This window comes from Phyllobates terribilis, unplaced genomic scaffold (genome assembly GCF_046119375.1).
Source record: "Phyllobates terribilis strain yellow unplaced genomic scaffold, ASM4611937v1 Scaffold_710__1_contigs__length_769263, whole genome shotgun sequence".
NCBI classification, from domain to species: domain Eukaryota; kingdom Metazoa; phylum Chordata; class Amphibia; order Anura; family Dendrobatidae; genus Phyllobates; species Phyllobates terribilis.
This window is the reverse complement of record NW_027363470.1, coordinates 533,414-545,963: the sequence shown is the minus strand read 5'-3', so window position 1 is coordinate 545,963 and position 12,550 is coordinate 533,414. Positions and strand designations below refer to the sequence as shown.

Here is a 12,550-nt window from a genome sequence, read left to right as displayed (position 1 = left end):
TCAAGTGGGGTTCCCAATCCCAGTGAGTTAAGGCACCCCAGGGTCACCACTCCTGGGGCACTTCACACTTCGGGCTTTCGATCTTCCCCGGCCCAATGGCGTCGATCCTGGGGGGCCATGCTTTCCACCAGATGACTATATTAGCCACCTGGCGTACTAACAAGCGCCTAAACCCCAGTGTGCATAATGTATCAATCTACTAGGGCGGCCAACATCCAAAACCGCCTTTTCGAAAGATTTTTTGATTGAAGCTGCATCCAAGGCACTGAAAAATGTGACCGAAGTCACACCAAAACAGCGCACGAGGCGAGGATTCATGTGGACCCTTCCCGGAGGAGAGGGTCCCCAATAAACCATCCCCATCCCTCCGAGCCAGAAGGCCACAGCGAGGGTCAGGGATCTCCGATGCTCTCCCTAGCCGAAGCCGGAGAAGAGCCGTTTTCGTGCTCCCAGCTTCCATCTAGGCTGCCACGCTAGTGGAGCTGGAGCCTGTGTTGGTTTCTCAGCCCAAAGCTGACCGGACCTCCGACCGGGTTTATAAAAATTCCCCTTCCTAGCCCGGAGGCCAGGAATAGGGGGGGTTGCTCAGAAAGTATGATTGGCAAAGGTGCGGCGTGCAACGAAGCCAAGTCTTTCTGGGGTTCCCAGTCCCAGTAAGCTTGGACTCCCACCAGGGCGCCTACTCCTAGGGCACATTGCTCCAAAGCCCTCACACTTACCCAGCCTAGTGACTTCGATCCTGGAGGGCCATGTTTTCCATCAGATAACTCTATGAGCCACCTGGCGTACTAACAAGTGCACCAAACCAGTGTGTAATATGCATCAATTTACTAGGGCAGCCCAAGGACAAAACTGCCTTTTCAAAAGATACTACACTTGATCTTAGCCAAAAGGCCGAGAAGCGATAACCAGAATTGGTTTCAAACTACGGAGCCACCCAAGGATCCTGAAAAGTCCATTTGTGGAGATGAGCTCCTGGACTCCCGTTAAGAAGACATGTTGTCAACCTCTAGATCCCTTACATGCCTGCACTTTTCGGCTTGCTGCTGCTGCAATCCACGCGTTTTAGATCTGCATAACTCCACCTCTTTAAACACAGCACCTTCACCCCCTGCTGTTCCCACCCGCCTCAACACCGTTGGAAGGGAGGAGAACCAATTAAGGCGGGGGGTGGGGTGGAACGAGCAGCTGTCTACCCTTAGCAGGAGGCCTCCTGATTACATACCTCTCCTGCTGCTGCTGCTGCTGGCTGTCCAGCAGCAGACTGAAGGTGGCTGCTGCTGTGCACAGGTATATAAAGGCTCAGAGCCTATTATGACACGCGCAGCCAGCGTTCCATTGCCACATTCCATCTACTGCAGGCAGGATACCTGGCTGGCTGAATGTCGCTGAGAAGCTCACAGAGACCGCCATAAGCAACAGTTTAACAGAATGCCACAGACTAATCAACCAAACTTTTTGGGTTGGGTTCTCTTTTATAGTCTGCAGGCATTAAATGAAAGAAGTCAGTGTTCCAGCAGAGGGAGACAACGTTTCAGAAAAGGCATTGTAGCAAACCAAAAAAGAAATTTTAAGCGCAGCAGAGTAACCAGCGCACATACCTGTTAGCTCAGGTGAGTTTAAAAGGCTGCTGTTGATAACAAGGGCATTTGCTAAATAGATGGTGTGTGTGCAACAATATACTGAAAGGTCAATTATATTGTGCAGCTTATCTCACCACCTGTAGTTATTTAGGTGAAAGCTCCAAAATGCTTGCCTAATATGTCTGTTTATCCAAAAGGAAGTAAAAAGGGAGAGCTAGAAAGATAGCATTGCATCACATTACATGGCAATGCAATGCACAGTTGCTGAAGTTGAACCAAAATGAGCTTGTAATCTGGCTTCTGCAACTTTGAACATGAAAAATCCAATGAGGAGAAGAAAAGCAAAGCCAAAGAGTCCATCCCAAAATCCGACAAACAAGCAAAATGAACAAAAAACATTGAATTCAATTCTTTCTGATTTTAGAAACTGCATTAAAGAAGGGGTGCACCGGTCCTGGAGATACTGCAATACCAGGTCAATGCGTGGAGTGGACAGAGCAAGCTCTTTTTCCATCTCCCTGTTCTAAAAATCCATTTAATATATGGTCCCCAGATAGGGGACGTATCAGATATTAAACTGATAAGAACAGATTTTTTGATTGAATATATCTTTTATTAGCACAAAAAATAAGTTAACAGACAGTGTACAGTGCCGCAGCCCAGTACACACAGAATTCTACATCATATTTACATAGCATGAGGATACGACGCACTAACTAGACACATCACACCCCTATGCTACACAAAACACTCAATCTGAAAGAAAAAGCATGTCAATCAATACAGTACGACGAACCGTGATAAGGGATGGGGATTGGGAAAAAGGGGATGGGGAGGGGAAAATCACAGGCCCGAAGCTTTATTGAAAGACAAGACACATAAGGGGAGAGGGGGAGGAGGGATTTAGTCCTCGTCCTCGTCCTCCGGACCGTCCATGATGGAATAGTCTCTGAGCAGGCTGTGGATCAGCCTGCGGCAGTCCTGGATGGACATCCTCTCCCTCCTCAAGATGAGCCGGTTCCTGGCGACCCAAACGGCATCCTTGAAGCAGTTCATAAGGCGCCAAGCCTCCTGGATGGCTCCGACGGTATGAACCCCAGGGAAGAGTCCGTAAAGCACAGAATGGTGCGATAGGCTCGCCCTGGGGACAGAGTTCCTCAGGTCGTCCTCAAGTGCAGTCAATAGGCGCTGTGCAAATCCGCAGTCCCAAAAAGTGTGCAAAGATGTTTCCTCCACGAAGGGGCACCTTGGGCAGTACCGGGTCTTGCACAGGTTCCGGGCATGCATGAATGACCGGACGGGCAGTCCGCCCTGAATCGCCATCCACGACAAGTCCTTGTGCCCGTTGGTCAGCCTGTCAGACGACACATTTGTCCACACAGTCTCCAGCGTGTCCTGGTGAAGTCCTGTGATGTTCTCCACGTCATCCTTGGCTCTGATTAGCTTGTGGATAGTTTTGGGCTTCCACAAGTCGGGCTTGAGTCCCTCCAGTTGATGCTCCCCCACAAATCGAACGACGTCTCCGTAGAACCATGGCGTCGTCCAGTTGTAGGGGAAGGAGCTGTCCCACTTGTCCCAGCCGAGTCGCCTCCAAAGAGGAAGCAGGAAGAAGCGAGACATGGACCTGCCCGCGGAGCCATTCTTGACTTGCAAAGTCCGGCGGACACAATCACACACAAAAGAGGATCGCAGGAGGGTGGGGATATCTGGAACGCCCTTCCCACCCTTGCGAGGCTCCTTGTACATGACGGCCCGCCTGACTCTGTCCATCTTGGATCCCCAGACAAAGTGAAACACTGTCCTGGTAATGGCCCTGCACACAGTGACGTGTGGGGGCCAGGCCTGCGCCGTGTACTGCAAGACGGGCAGGACCTCATTACGCAGGACGAGTGCCTTACCCTCACAAGTGAGGTGTCTGAGGCTCCAGAGTCCGATCCGTTGCTTCACCTTGGCCAAGCGTTCTTGCCAGGACTTGAGGGCTGCTCCTTCCTTCCCGAACCAGACTCCCAGCACCTTGAGGAAATCCGGTTGAATGTTGAAGGGGAAGGGGGCGGAGGAGGCCGGCTGCCAATCCCCGAAGAGCATGGCTTCCGACTTCCTGCAGTTGACTTTGGCCCCTGAAGCCCGGCCGAACCTCTCACACGTCTGGACGAGGGCGTCGACTGAACCACGATCAGCGCAGAAGACGGTGACGTCGTCCATGTAGAGCGAGCACTTGACCTCGTGTCGTCCCGGACCCGGTGCGGTGATCCCTCTGATCTCTCCATTCTGCCGGATAGCCTCTGCGAAGAGTTCTATAACACAAACAAAAAGAAGAGGTGATAGAGGGCAGCCTTGTCTGACCCCAGAGAGGACAGGGAAGGGGTCAGTCTTCCAGCCGTTCACCAACACCGAGCTGTGGATATCAAAATACATCAGACGGACATACGAACAAAACATGTTACCCAAACCTAACCGGTGCAGAGCTCGGCCCATGAACTCGTGGGAAACCCGGTCGAAGGCCTTCTCCTGATCCAAGGAGACCAGGGCCGCGTGTGCGCGGCGGACCTTGATGTACTCGACCGTGTCCCGCACGAGAGCGAGGCTGTCTGCGATGCGACGTCCAGGGATGCCGCAGGTCTGGTCCGGGTGGATGATCCGTCCGATGACCGTCTTAAGTCGTGTCGCCATCGTCTTGGCCAGGATCTTGTAGTCCACGTTGAGCAGAGTGATGGGACGCCAATTCCTCAGGTCGCACCTCTCTCCCTTCCGCTTGTACAGGATCGTGACCATTCCTTCCCTCAAAGATGGAGGCATTCTACCCTCCACCACCATCTCCTCGTACAGGTCCAACAGGTCCGGACAGATGAGGTCTCCCAGCGCTACATAGAGCTCCGCTGGAAGACCATCACTGCCCGGGGTCCTGCCGGTCCTAAAGGATTTAGCGGCAGAGAGCAATTCGCCCACCATCAGAGGTTTGTCCAAGGCTGCCGTGCCTGCAGGATCAAGATGGTTAGTGATACCTGACAGGAACTTATCAGCAGCGTCGGGGTCGGTAGTCTTGTGGGAGTAGAGTTCGCTGTAGAAGTCGCTGACGACCCTCATCACGTCCTCCTTCCCACGTCGCATGTTTCCGCTCTCGTCTCGCAGCTCGTTCAGGGGCGTGTGACCGGCATGAAGTTTCCTGAAAAAGAATGAGTTACATTTCTCACCCTTCTCCAGATTCTCCACTTTGGAACGGAAGATGATTCGCTTGGACTCCTCCTCAAAGTGCCTTTTCAGGCTCTTCTTGGTCTCCTCCAGCTCCTCCCTCACGTCCCAGCCGCAGTGAAGAAGGTCCTGCAGCGACCGCAGCTCGCGCTGCAGCCCTCTGAAGTCCCTCCTCTTCTCACACTCCTGTTGTCGACCCTTGGCCTGAAAGAAACAGCGAAACTCAAGTTTAACATATTCCCACCAATCAGAGACTGTTTGGAAGCTACCCTTGTAGGACTGCCACATTGCGTAGGCTGCTCTCAGCTCCTCCACGACTTCATCCTGAGCCAGCAGAGCACAATTCAGCTTCCAGGAGCCGGGGCCGGACGGAAAACCGTCGCCGAGGACACCTTGTAAGTGAATGGCTCTGTGGTCGGAGAAGAAGCAGGAGACCATCGAGTGCCTACTCTGCCTGACTGCCCGAGAGGTGAACACAAAGTCAATCCTGGAGCGGAGTGAGCCATCGGGTCGGCTCCACGAATAGTTCGTGGAGCCTCTCCCCATGGAGCCCACCACGTCCTGAAGAGAGGCCTCGGTTACCATCTCGATGAGCAGCTTGGACGTGATGTCCAACTTGGCAGATGTGCCAGAACTACGACCGTCCTCCTCGATGGGGCAGTTGAAATCCCCGGCCATCACTAAGGTCCTGGTGGTGGCAAGCTGAAGCCGCAGGGTCTGGAAAAGCTCCAAACGCTCATTCTTCAGTGGGGTCGCATACACGTTGATGAACCTGACAGGTTCTCCCGCCCAGTTGCCATCTACAACAAGAGCCCTGCCGCAGATGAGCTCCTGGATGGACTCAAGCGTGAATGCGCCCCCCCTGATCAGAATTGCGACCCCCGCAGACTTGCAGTCACCCCCACCGGACCAGTAGGATGGACCGTGGGACCACTCCCTGGCCAGATGTTTGAAGGACCTAGAGGAGGGAAGGGAACATTCCTGCAACATATAAACATCACACAACTGGGAAGTAAGGAAGGCATAAATAGTCTGACGTCTGAACTTGTCCTTGATGCTCCTGACATTAATGGAAAATAAGTTAATATTAGCCATCATGTAGGGAAAAAAGAAAAAGTTAGCGCAGGCAATACACCTTAGTTACCACTCCGGTCGGGTGGTCCCTCGTCGGTGTTGACTGCTGGTGACGGGATCACCAGCAGGCCCTCTTCCTCCATCTGGTCAAGCAGCGCGGCCTCAATCTCGGCGACCACCAGTTCCTCCTCTTCTGGCTCGGCCACCAGGGTCTCAACCATGTGCTCCATCTCTTCTGGCTCAGGGAGGGTATCCTCCTTTTCGCCTACGAAATCCAGAATCTTCTTTTTGGAGGATTCAGTAGCAGGGCTGTCCTCCACCTTCCTCTTTCCCCGGGTTGGAACTGGGGAGACAAGAAGGGGAAAATCCTCCTCGGAATAGATAGCGGCGGGTGGAGGAAAGGTTAATTCCACCGCTACCATGGTCTGGGGAGGGAGAGTGGCTGCCGGGGCAGGGGAAAGGACACCTGCTGAGGAGTAGGGGAAGGAGGAAGAGGAAGTGGAATCCTCAGCAGGGGTGGCCGGGGTGGGGGGGGATTGGACGGGGGTGGCAGGGGGAGGGATCGAGAGAGGGGTGACAGAACTCTTACCCTCCTTTGACTTTTTCTTCTGCTTCGGAGCTGCTGGGACCGTCGCTGGGGCTTTGGCCACCGACTCCTTGACCGCTTTGGCCTTGGTCGTCTCGGCCTTGGCCGCTGGGGCCTTGGTCGTCGCGTCCTTGACCTTCACAGGCCTGGTCGTCGGGGCCTTGTCCTCCGTAGCTGGGGTCGTCGCAACCACCGATGCCCAGGATCTCTCACGCCTGGGGCAATCCTTGTACAGATGAGCCGCCAGCCCACACAGGTTGCAGGACGTCTTCTTCGGGCAGTCCTTCGAGCTGTGTCCCGTCACTCGACAAATCCTGCAGGCATCCTCCTTGCAGTCCTTCATCTCGTGGCCGTTCTTGCCGCATCTCCTGCAGTTCCGCGGCATGTCCGGGTAATAGATGAGGCCGTAGGAGTTGCCCAGGGAGAATGTCGGGGGCAGGTGCCGAAGTCCGTCTGAGTACGCCAGGTCCCTGTGAAGTCTAACGGTCACCGACCACTTACCTGTCCAGAAGCCGAGTCCATTCAGGATGTGAGAGGGTTCCTTCACAACCAAACAGAAGCGTCTCAGGAAGGTACAGATGTCTTGGCCTGGGGTGTGCGGGTTGCGCATGGAGACCGTGATCCTCCTTTCATCCCTCTGGATAGGGCAGCTACCTGTAAAGGCAGAGAAAGAATTTTCCGGTCCTTTTGCGCTTACCATTTCCCAGAACCTCCTGCAGGTGTTCACAGTGGCGAAGGTGACGAAGAAGATCCCCGTCAAGAAGGTCTGGATGCTGAGGGTGTCCGACCTGGAGAAGCCTCGATCCAGCAGCATCTTCTGGCAGAACACGTCCGAGGACATGTCCGGCACCCTCCCATCCACTTCCTTCAGCTTCAGGGCCACCGTCTGCCGCATCCATGGCTCCAGGGCTGGAGCTTCGTGGCGGGGCTTCTGGGGTCCCTTCTGCTGGCCAGTCGTGGAGGCAGAGTCCTTGGGGTCAGAATCGGCTCCTGGCTGGGCCCTCCTGGCTGTCCCCAGCTCCAGGCTCTTCTTTTCGGCCTTCCTCGCAGCGCTTGCCATGGCTTTCCTCCTGCAGTTACTTCTTGGAGCTGGATCTGGAACTCTTCCCGGAATGGGTGGAGCTATGCAGATTCTTCTCCCGTCGTGTTCTGGACAAATTCCCCGAAAGGTCTTTGTCTCGATGATTTTCTTCCTCGAAGATTCCACAGGACAGCCCGATTCTTCTCCGAGTCTTCGTCTTCTTCTGGATTCTTTAGAGCTTCTTCCTCCCACCGATATCCGCCTTCGTTCTCTGATGTCAGCTGGGCTCCGAAGCTCTTCTCCTTCCGAGTTCGATCGCTCTCATCAAGTGTAGATCGTAGCTCTTGTGTTCTTAAAAGAACAGATACTACACTTGATCTTAGCCAAAAGGCCGAGAAGCGATAACCAGAATTGGTTTCAAACTACGGAGCCACCCAAGGATCCTGAAAAGTCCATTTGTGGAGATGAGCTCCTGGACTCCCGTTAAGAAGACATGTTGTCAACCTCTAGATCCCTTACATGCCTGCACTTTTCGGCTTGCTGCTGCTGCAATCCACGCGTTTTAGATCTGCATAACTCCACCTCTTTAAACACAGCACCTTCACCCCCTGCTGTTCCCACCCGCCTCAACACCGTTGGAAGGGAGGAGAACCAATTAAGGCGGGGGGTGGGGTGGAACGAGCAGCTGTCTACCCTTAGCAGGAGGGCTCCTGATTACATACCTCTCCTGCTGCTGCTGCTGCTGGCTGTCCAGCAGCAGACTGAAGGTGGCTGCTGCTGTGCACAGGTATATAAAGGCTCAGAGCCTATTATGACACGCGCAGCCAGCGTTCCATTGCCACATTCCATCTACTGCAGGCAGGATACCTGGCTGGCTGAATGTCGCTGAGAAGCTCACAGAGACCGCCATAAGCAACAGTTTAACAGAATGCCACAGACTAATCAACCAAACTTTTTGGGTTGGGTTCTCTTTTATAGTCTGCAGGCATTAAATGAAAGAAGTCAGTGTTCCAGCAGAGGGAGACAACGTTTCAGAAAAGGCATTGTAGCAAACCAAAAAAGAAATTTTAAGCGCAGCAGAGTAACCAGCGCACATACCTGTTAGCTCAGGTGAGTTTAAAAGGCTGCTGTTGATAACAAGGGCATTTGCTAAATAGATGGTGTGTGTGCAACAATATACTGAAAGGTCAATTATATTGTGCAGCTTATCTCACCACCTGTAGTTATTTAGGTGAAAGCTCCAAAATGCTTGCCTAATATGTCTGTTTATCCAAAAGGAAGTAAAAAGGGAGAGCTAGAAAGATAGCATTGCATCACATTACATGGCAATGCAATGCACAGTTGCTGAAGTTGAACCAAAATGAGCTTGTAATCTGGCTTCTGCAACTTTGAACATGAAAAATCCAATGAGGAGAAGAAAAGCAAAGCCAAAGAGTCCATCCCAAAATCCGACAAACAAGCAAAATGAACAAAAAACATTGAATTCAATTCTTTCTGATTTTAGAAACTGCATTAAAGAAGGGGTGCACCGGTCCTGGAGATACTGCAATACCAGGTCAATGCGTGGAGTGGACAGAGCAAGCTCTTTTTCCATCTCCCTGTTCTAAAAATCCATTTAATATATGGTCCCCAGATAGGGGACGTATCAGATATTAAACTGATAAGAACAGATACTACACTTGATCTTAGCCAAAAGGCCGAGAAGCGATAACCAGAATTGGTTTCAAACTACGGAGCCACCCAAGGATCCTGAAAAGTCCATTTGTGGAGATGAGCTCCTGGACTCCCGTTAAGAAGACATGTTGTCAACCTCTAGATCCCTTACATGCCTGCACTTTTCGGCTTGCTGCTGCTGCAATCCACGCGTTTTAGATCTGCATAACTCCACCTCTTTAAACACAGCACCTTCACCCCCTGCTGTTCCCACCCGCCTCAACACCGTTGGAAGGGAGGAGAACCAATTAAGGCGGGGGGTGGGGTGGAACGAGCAGCTGTCTACCCTTAGCAGGAGGGCTCCTGATTACATACCTCTCCTGCTGCTGCTGGCTGTCCAGCAGCAGACTGAAGGTGGCTGCTGCTGTGCACAGGTATATAAAGGCTCAGAGCCTATTATGACACGCGCAGCCAGCGTTCCATTGCCACATTCCATCTACTGCAGGCAGGATACCTGGCTGGCTGAATGTCGCTGAGAAGCTCACAGAGACCGCCATAAGCAACAGTTTAACAGAATGCCACAGACTAATCAACCAAACTTTTTGGGTTGGGTTCTCTTTTATAGTCTGCAGGCATTAAATGAAAGAAGTCAGTGTTCCAGCAGAGGGAGACAACGTTTCAGAAAAGGCATTGTAGCAAACCAAAAAAGAAATTTTAAGCGCAGCAGAGTAACCAGCGCACATACCTGTTAGCTCAGGTGAGTTTAAAAGGCTGCTGTTGATAACAAGGGCATTTGCTAAATAGATGGTGTGTGTGCAACAATATACTGAAAGGTCAATTATATTGTGCAGCTTATCTCACCACCTGTAGTTATTTAGGTGAAAGCTCCAAAATGCTTGCCTAATATGTCTGTTTATCCAAAAGGAAGTAAAAAGGGAGAGCTAGAAAGATAGCATTGCATCACATTACATGGCAATGCAATGCACAGTTGCTGAAGTTGAACCAAAATGAGCTTGTAATCTGGCTTCTGCAACTTTGAACATGAAAAATCCAATGAGGAGAAGAAAAGCAAAGCCAAAGAGTCCATCCCAAAATCCGACAAACAAGCAAAATGAACAAAAAACATTGAATTCAATTCTTTCTGATTTTAGAAACTGCATTAAAGAAGGGGTGCACCGGTCCTGGAGATACTGCAATACCAGGTCAATGCGTGGAGTGGACAGAGCAAGCTCTTTTTCCATCTCCCTGTTCTAAAAATCCATTTAATATATGGTCCCCAGATAGGGGACGTATCAGATATTAAACTGATAAGAACAGATACTACACTTGATCTTAGCCAAAAGGCCGAGAAGCGATAACCAGAATTGGTTTCAAACTACGGAGCCACCCAAGGATCCTGAAAAGTCCATTTGTGGAGATGAGCTCCTGGACTCCCGTTAAGAAGACATGTTGTCAACCTCTAGATCCCTTACATGCCTGCACTTTTCGGCTTGCTGCTGCTGCAATCCACGCGTTTTAGATCTGCATAACTCCACCTCTTTAAACACAGCACCTTCACCCCCTGCTGTTCCCACCCGCCTCAACACCGTTGGAAGGGAGGAGAACCAATTAAGGCGGGGGGTGGGGTGGAACGAGCAGCTGTCTACCCTTAGCAGGAGGGCTCCTGATTACATACCTCTCCTGCTGCTGCTGCTGCTGGCTGTCCAGCAGCAGACTGAAGGTGGCTGCTGCTGTGCACAGGTATATAAAGGCTCAGAGCCTATTATGACACGCGCAGCCAGCGTTCCATTGCCACATTCCATCTACTGCAGGCAGGATACCTGGCTGGCTGAATGTCGCTGAGAAGCTCACAGAGACCGCCATAAGCAACAGTTTAACAGAATGCCACAGACTAATCAACCAAACTTTTTGGGTTGGGTTCTCTTTTATAGTCTGCAGGCATTAAATGAAAGAAGTCAGTGTTCCAGCAGAGGGAGACAACGTTTCAGAAAAGGCATTGTAGCAAACCAAAAAAGAAATTTTAAGCGCAGCAGAGTAACCAGCGCACATACCTGTTAGCTCAGGTGAGTTTAAAAGGCTGCTGTTGATAACAAGGGCATTTGCTAAATAGATGGTGTGTGTGCAACAATATACTGAAAGGTCAATTATATTGTGCAGCTTATCTCACCACCTGTAGTTATTTAGGTGAAAGCTCCAAAATGCTTGCCTAATATGTCTGTTTATCCAAAAGGAAGTAAAAAGGGAGAGCTAGAAAGATAGCATTGCATCACATTACATGGCAATGCAATGCACAGTTGCTGAAGTTGAACCAAAATGAGCTTGTAATCTGGCTTCTGCAACTTTGAACATGAAAAATCCAATGAGGAGAAGAAAAGCAAAGCCAAAGAGTCCATCCCAAAATCCGACAAACAAGCAAAATGAACAAAAAACATTGAATTCAATTCTTTCTGATTTTAGAAACTGCATTAAAGAAGGGGTGCACCGGTCCTGGAGATACTGCAATACCAGGTCAATGCGTGGAGTGGACAGAGCAAGCTCTTTTTCCATCTCCCTGTTCTAAAAATCCATTTAATATATGGTCCCCAGATAGGGGACGTATCAGATATTAAACTGATAAGAACAGATTTTTTTTTTTTTTTTTTTTGAAAGCCCGAATTCGTGTACAAAACCCGAGTGCGCTTAAAAAAGTGACAAGTGCCACAAAAAAAGTGCACTAGGATGCTGGTCTTCTTGAAACCCTCTCCAAAAGGAGAAGGGTCCCCCAAACCATTCCCCGTCCCTCCGAGCCAGAAGGCCACAGCGAGGAACAGGGACAAATAGCCACCTCCAGCCGAAACCAGAGGTGACCCAATCTTGCCCCCAATACCTGCCCGAGTTCTCACCCGAGCAAGGCACTGGGAGCCAAAAGACTGTGCTCCCCTCCCGGAAGAGGGGAGCCAACATCGCTCTCCTCCCGAAAGAGGAGAGCCAGGGGGGTTCAGGGGGGATCGGAACCTGATGGCCACACACTCCCCCCCTAGACCTGCCAAGAGAGGAACCCGTTAGGGAACCGCATCCCGACAAAATCCTAGTAAGGACGTGGACACACGTGAATAAGTGGACACACAGTGACAAAAAAAATTAAATAAATAGTGAAGGTTTCACAGTATAATACTGCCCGGACCTTCGACCGGGAATTGAAAAATTCCCCATCCTAAGGCCAGAAGGCCCGGAATAAGGGTGTGTGCGAAGAAAGAAAATTTGAAGTGCTTGTGCAAATGTGCCATAAACTCAAGTGGGGTTCCCAATCCCAGTGAGTTAAGGCACCCCAGGGTCACCACTCCTGGGGCACTTCACACTTCGGGCTTTCGATCTTCCCCGGCCCAATGGCGTCGATCCTGGGGGGCCATGCTTTCCACCAGATGACTATATTAGCCACCTGGCGTACTAACAAGCGCCTAAACC

At 51.1% G+C, this 12,550-nt stretch overlaps 4 non-coding genes and 2 pseudogenes across 4 annotated transcripts; all 6 read right to left on the bottom strand.

The window, feature by feature from the left end:
- Positions 1–790: 790 nt before the first annotated feature.
- Positions 791–906, bottom strand: LOC141236780 (U2 spliceosomal RNA; annotated as a pseudogene).
- Positions 907–2,021: 1,115 nt separating this feature from the next.
- Positions 2,022–2,214, bottom strand: LOC141236707 (U2 spliceosomal RNA). Its single transcript, XR_012302357.1, has one exon. It is a non-coding gene; the product is annotated as a U2 spliceosomal RNA (small nuclear RNA).
- Positions 2,215–7,776: 5,562 nt separating this feature from the next.
- On the bottom strand, positions 7,777–7,856 carry LOC141236774 (U2 spliceosomal RNA; annotated as a pseudogene).
- Positions 7,857–8,971: 1,115 nt separating this feature from the next.
- On the bottom strand, positions 8,972–9,162 carry LOC141236520 (U2 spliceosomal RNA). Its single transcript, XR_012302172.1, has one exon. It is a non-coding gene; the product is annotated as a U2 spliceosomal RNA (small nuclear RNA).
- Positions 9,163–10,271: 1,109 nt separating this feature from the next.
- On the bottom strand, positions 10,272–10,462 carry LOC141236519 (U2 spliceosomal RNA). The gene has a single exon (XR_012302171.1). It is a non-coding gene; the product is annotated as a U2 spliceosomal RNA (small nuclear RNA).
- Positions 10,463–11,577: 1,115 nt separating this feature from the next.
- On the bottom strand, positions 11,578–11,761 carry LOC141236750 (U2 spliceosomal RNA). The gene has a single exon (XR_012302391.1). It is a non-coding gene; the product is annotated as a U2 spliceosomal RNA (small nuclear RNA).
- Between the last annotated feature and the right edge of the window lie 789 nt (positions 11,762–12,550).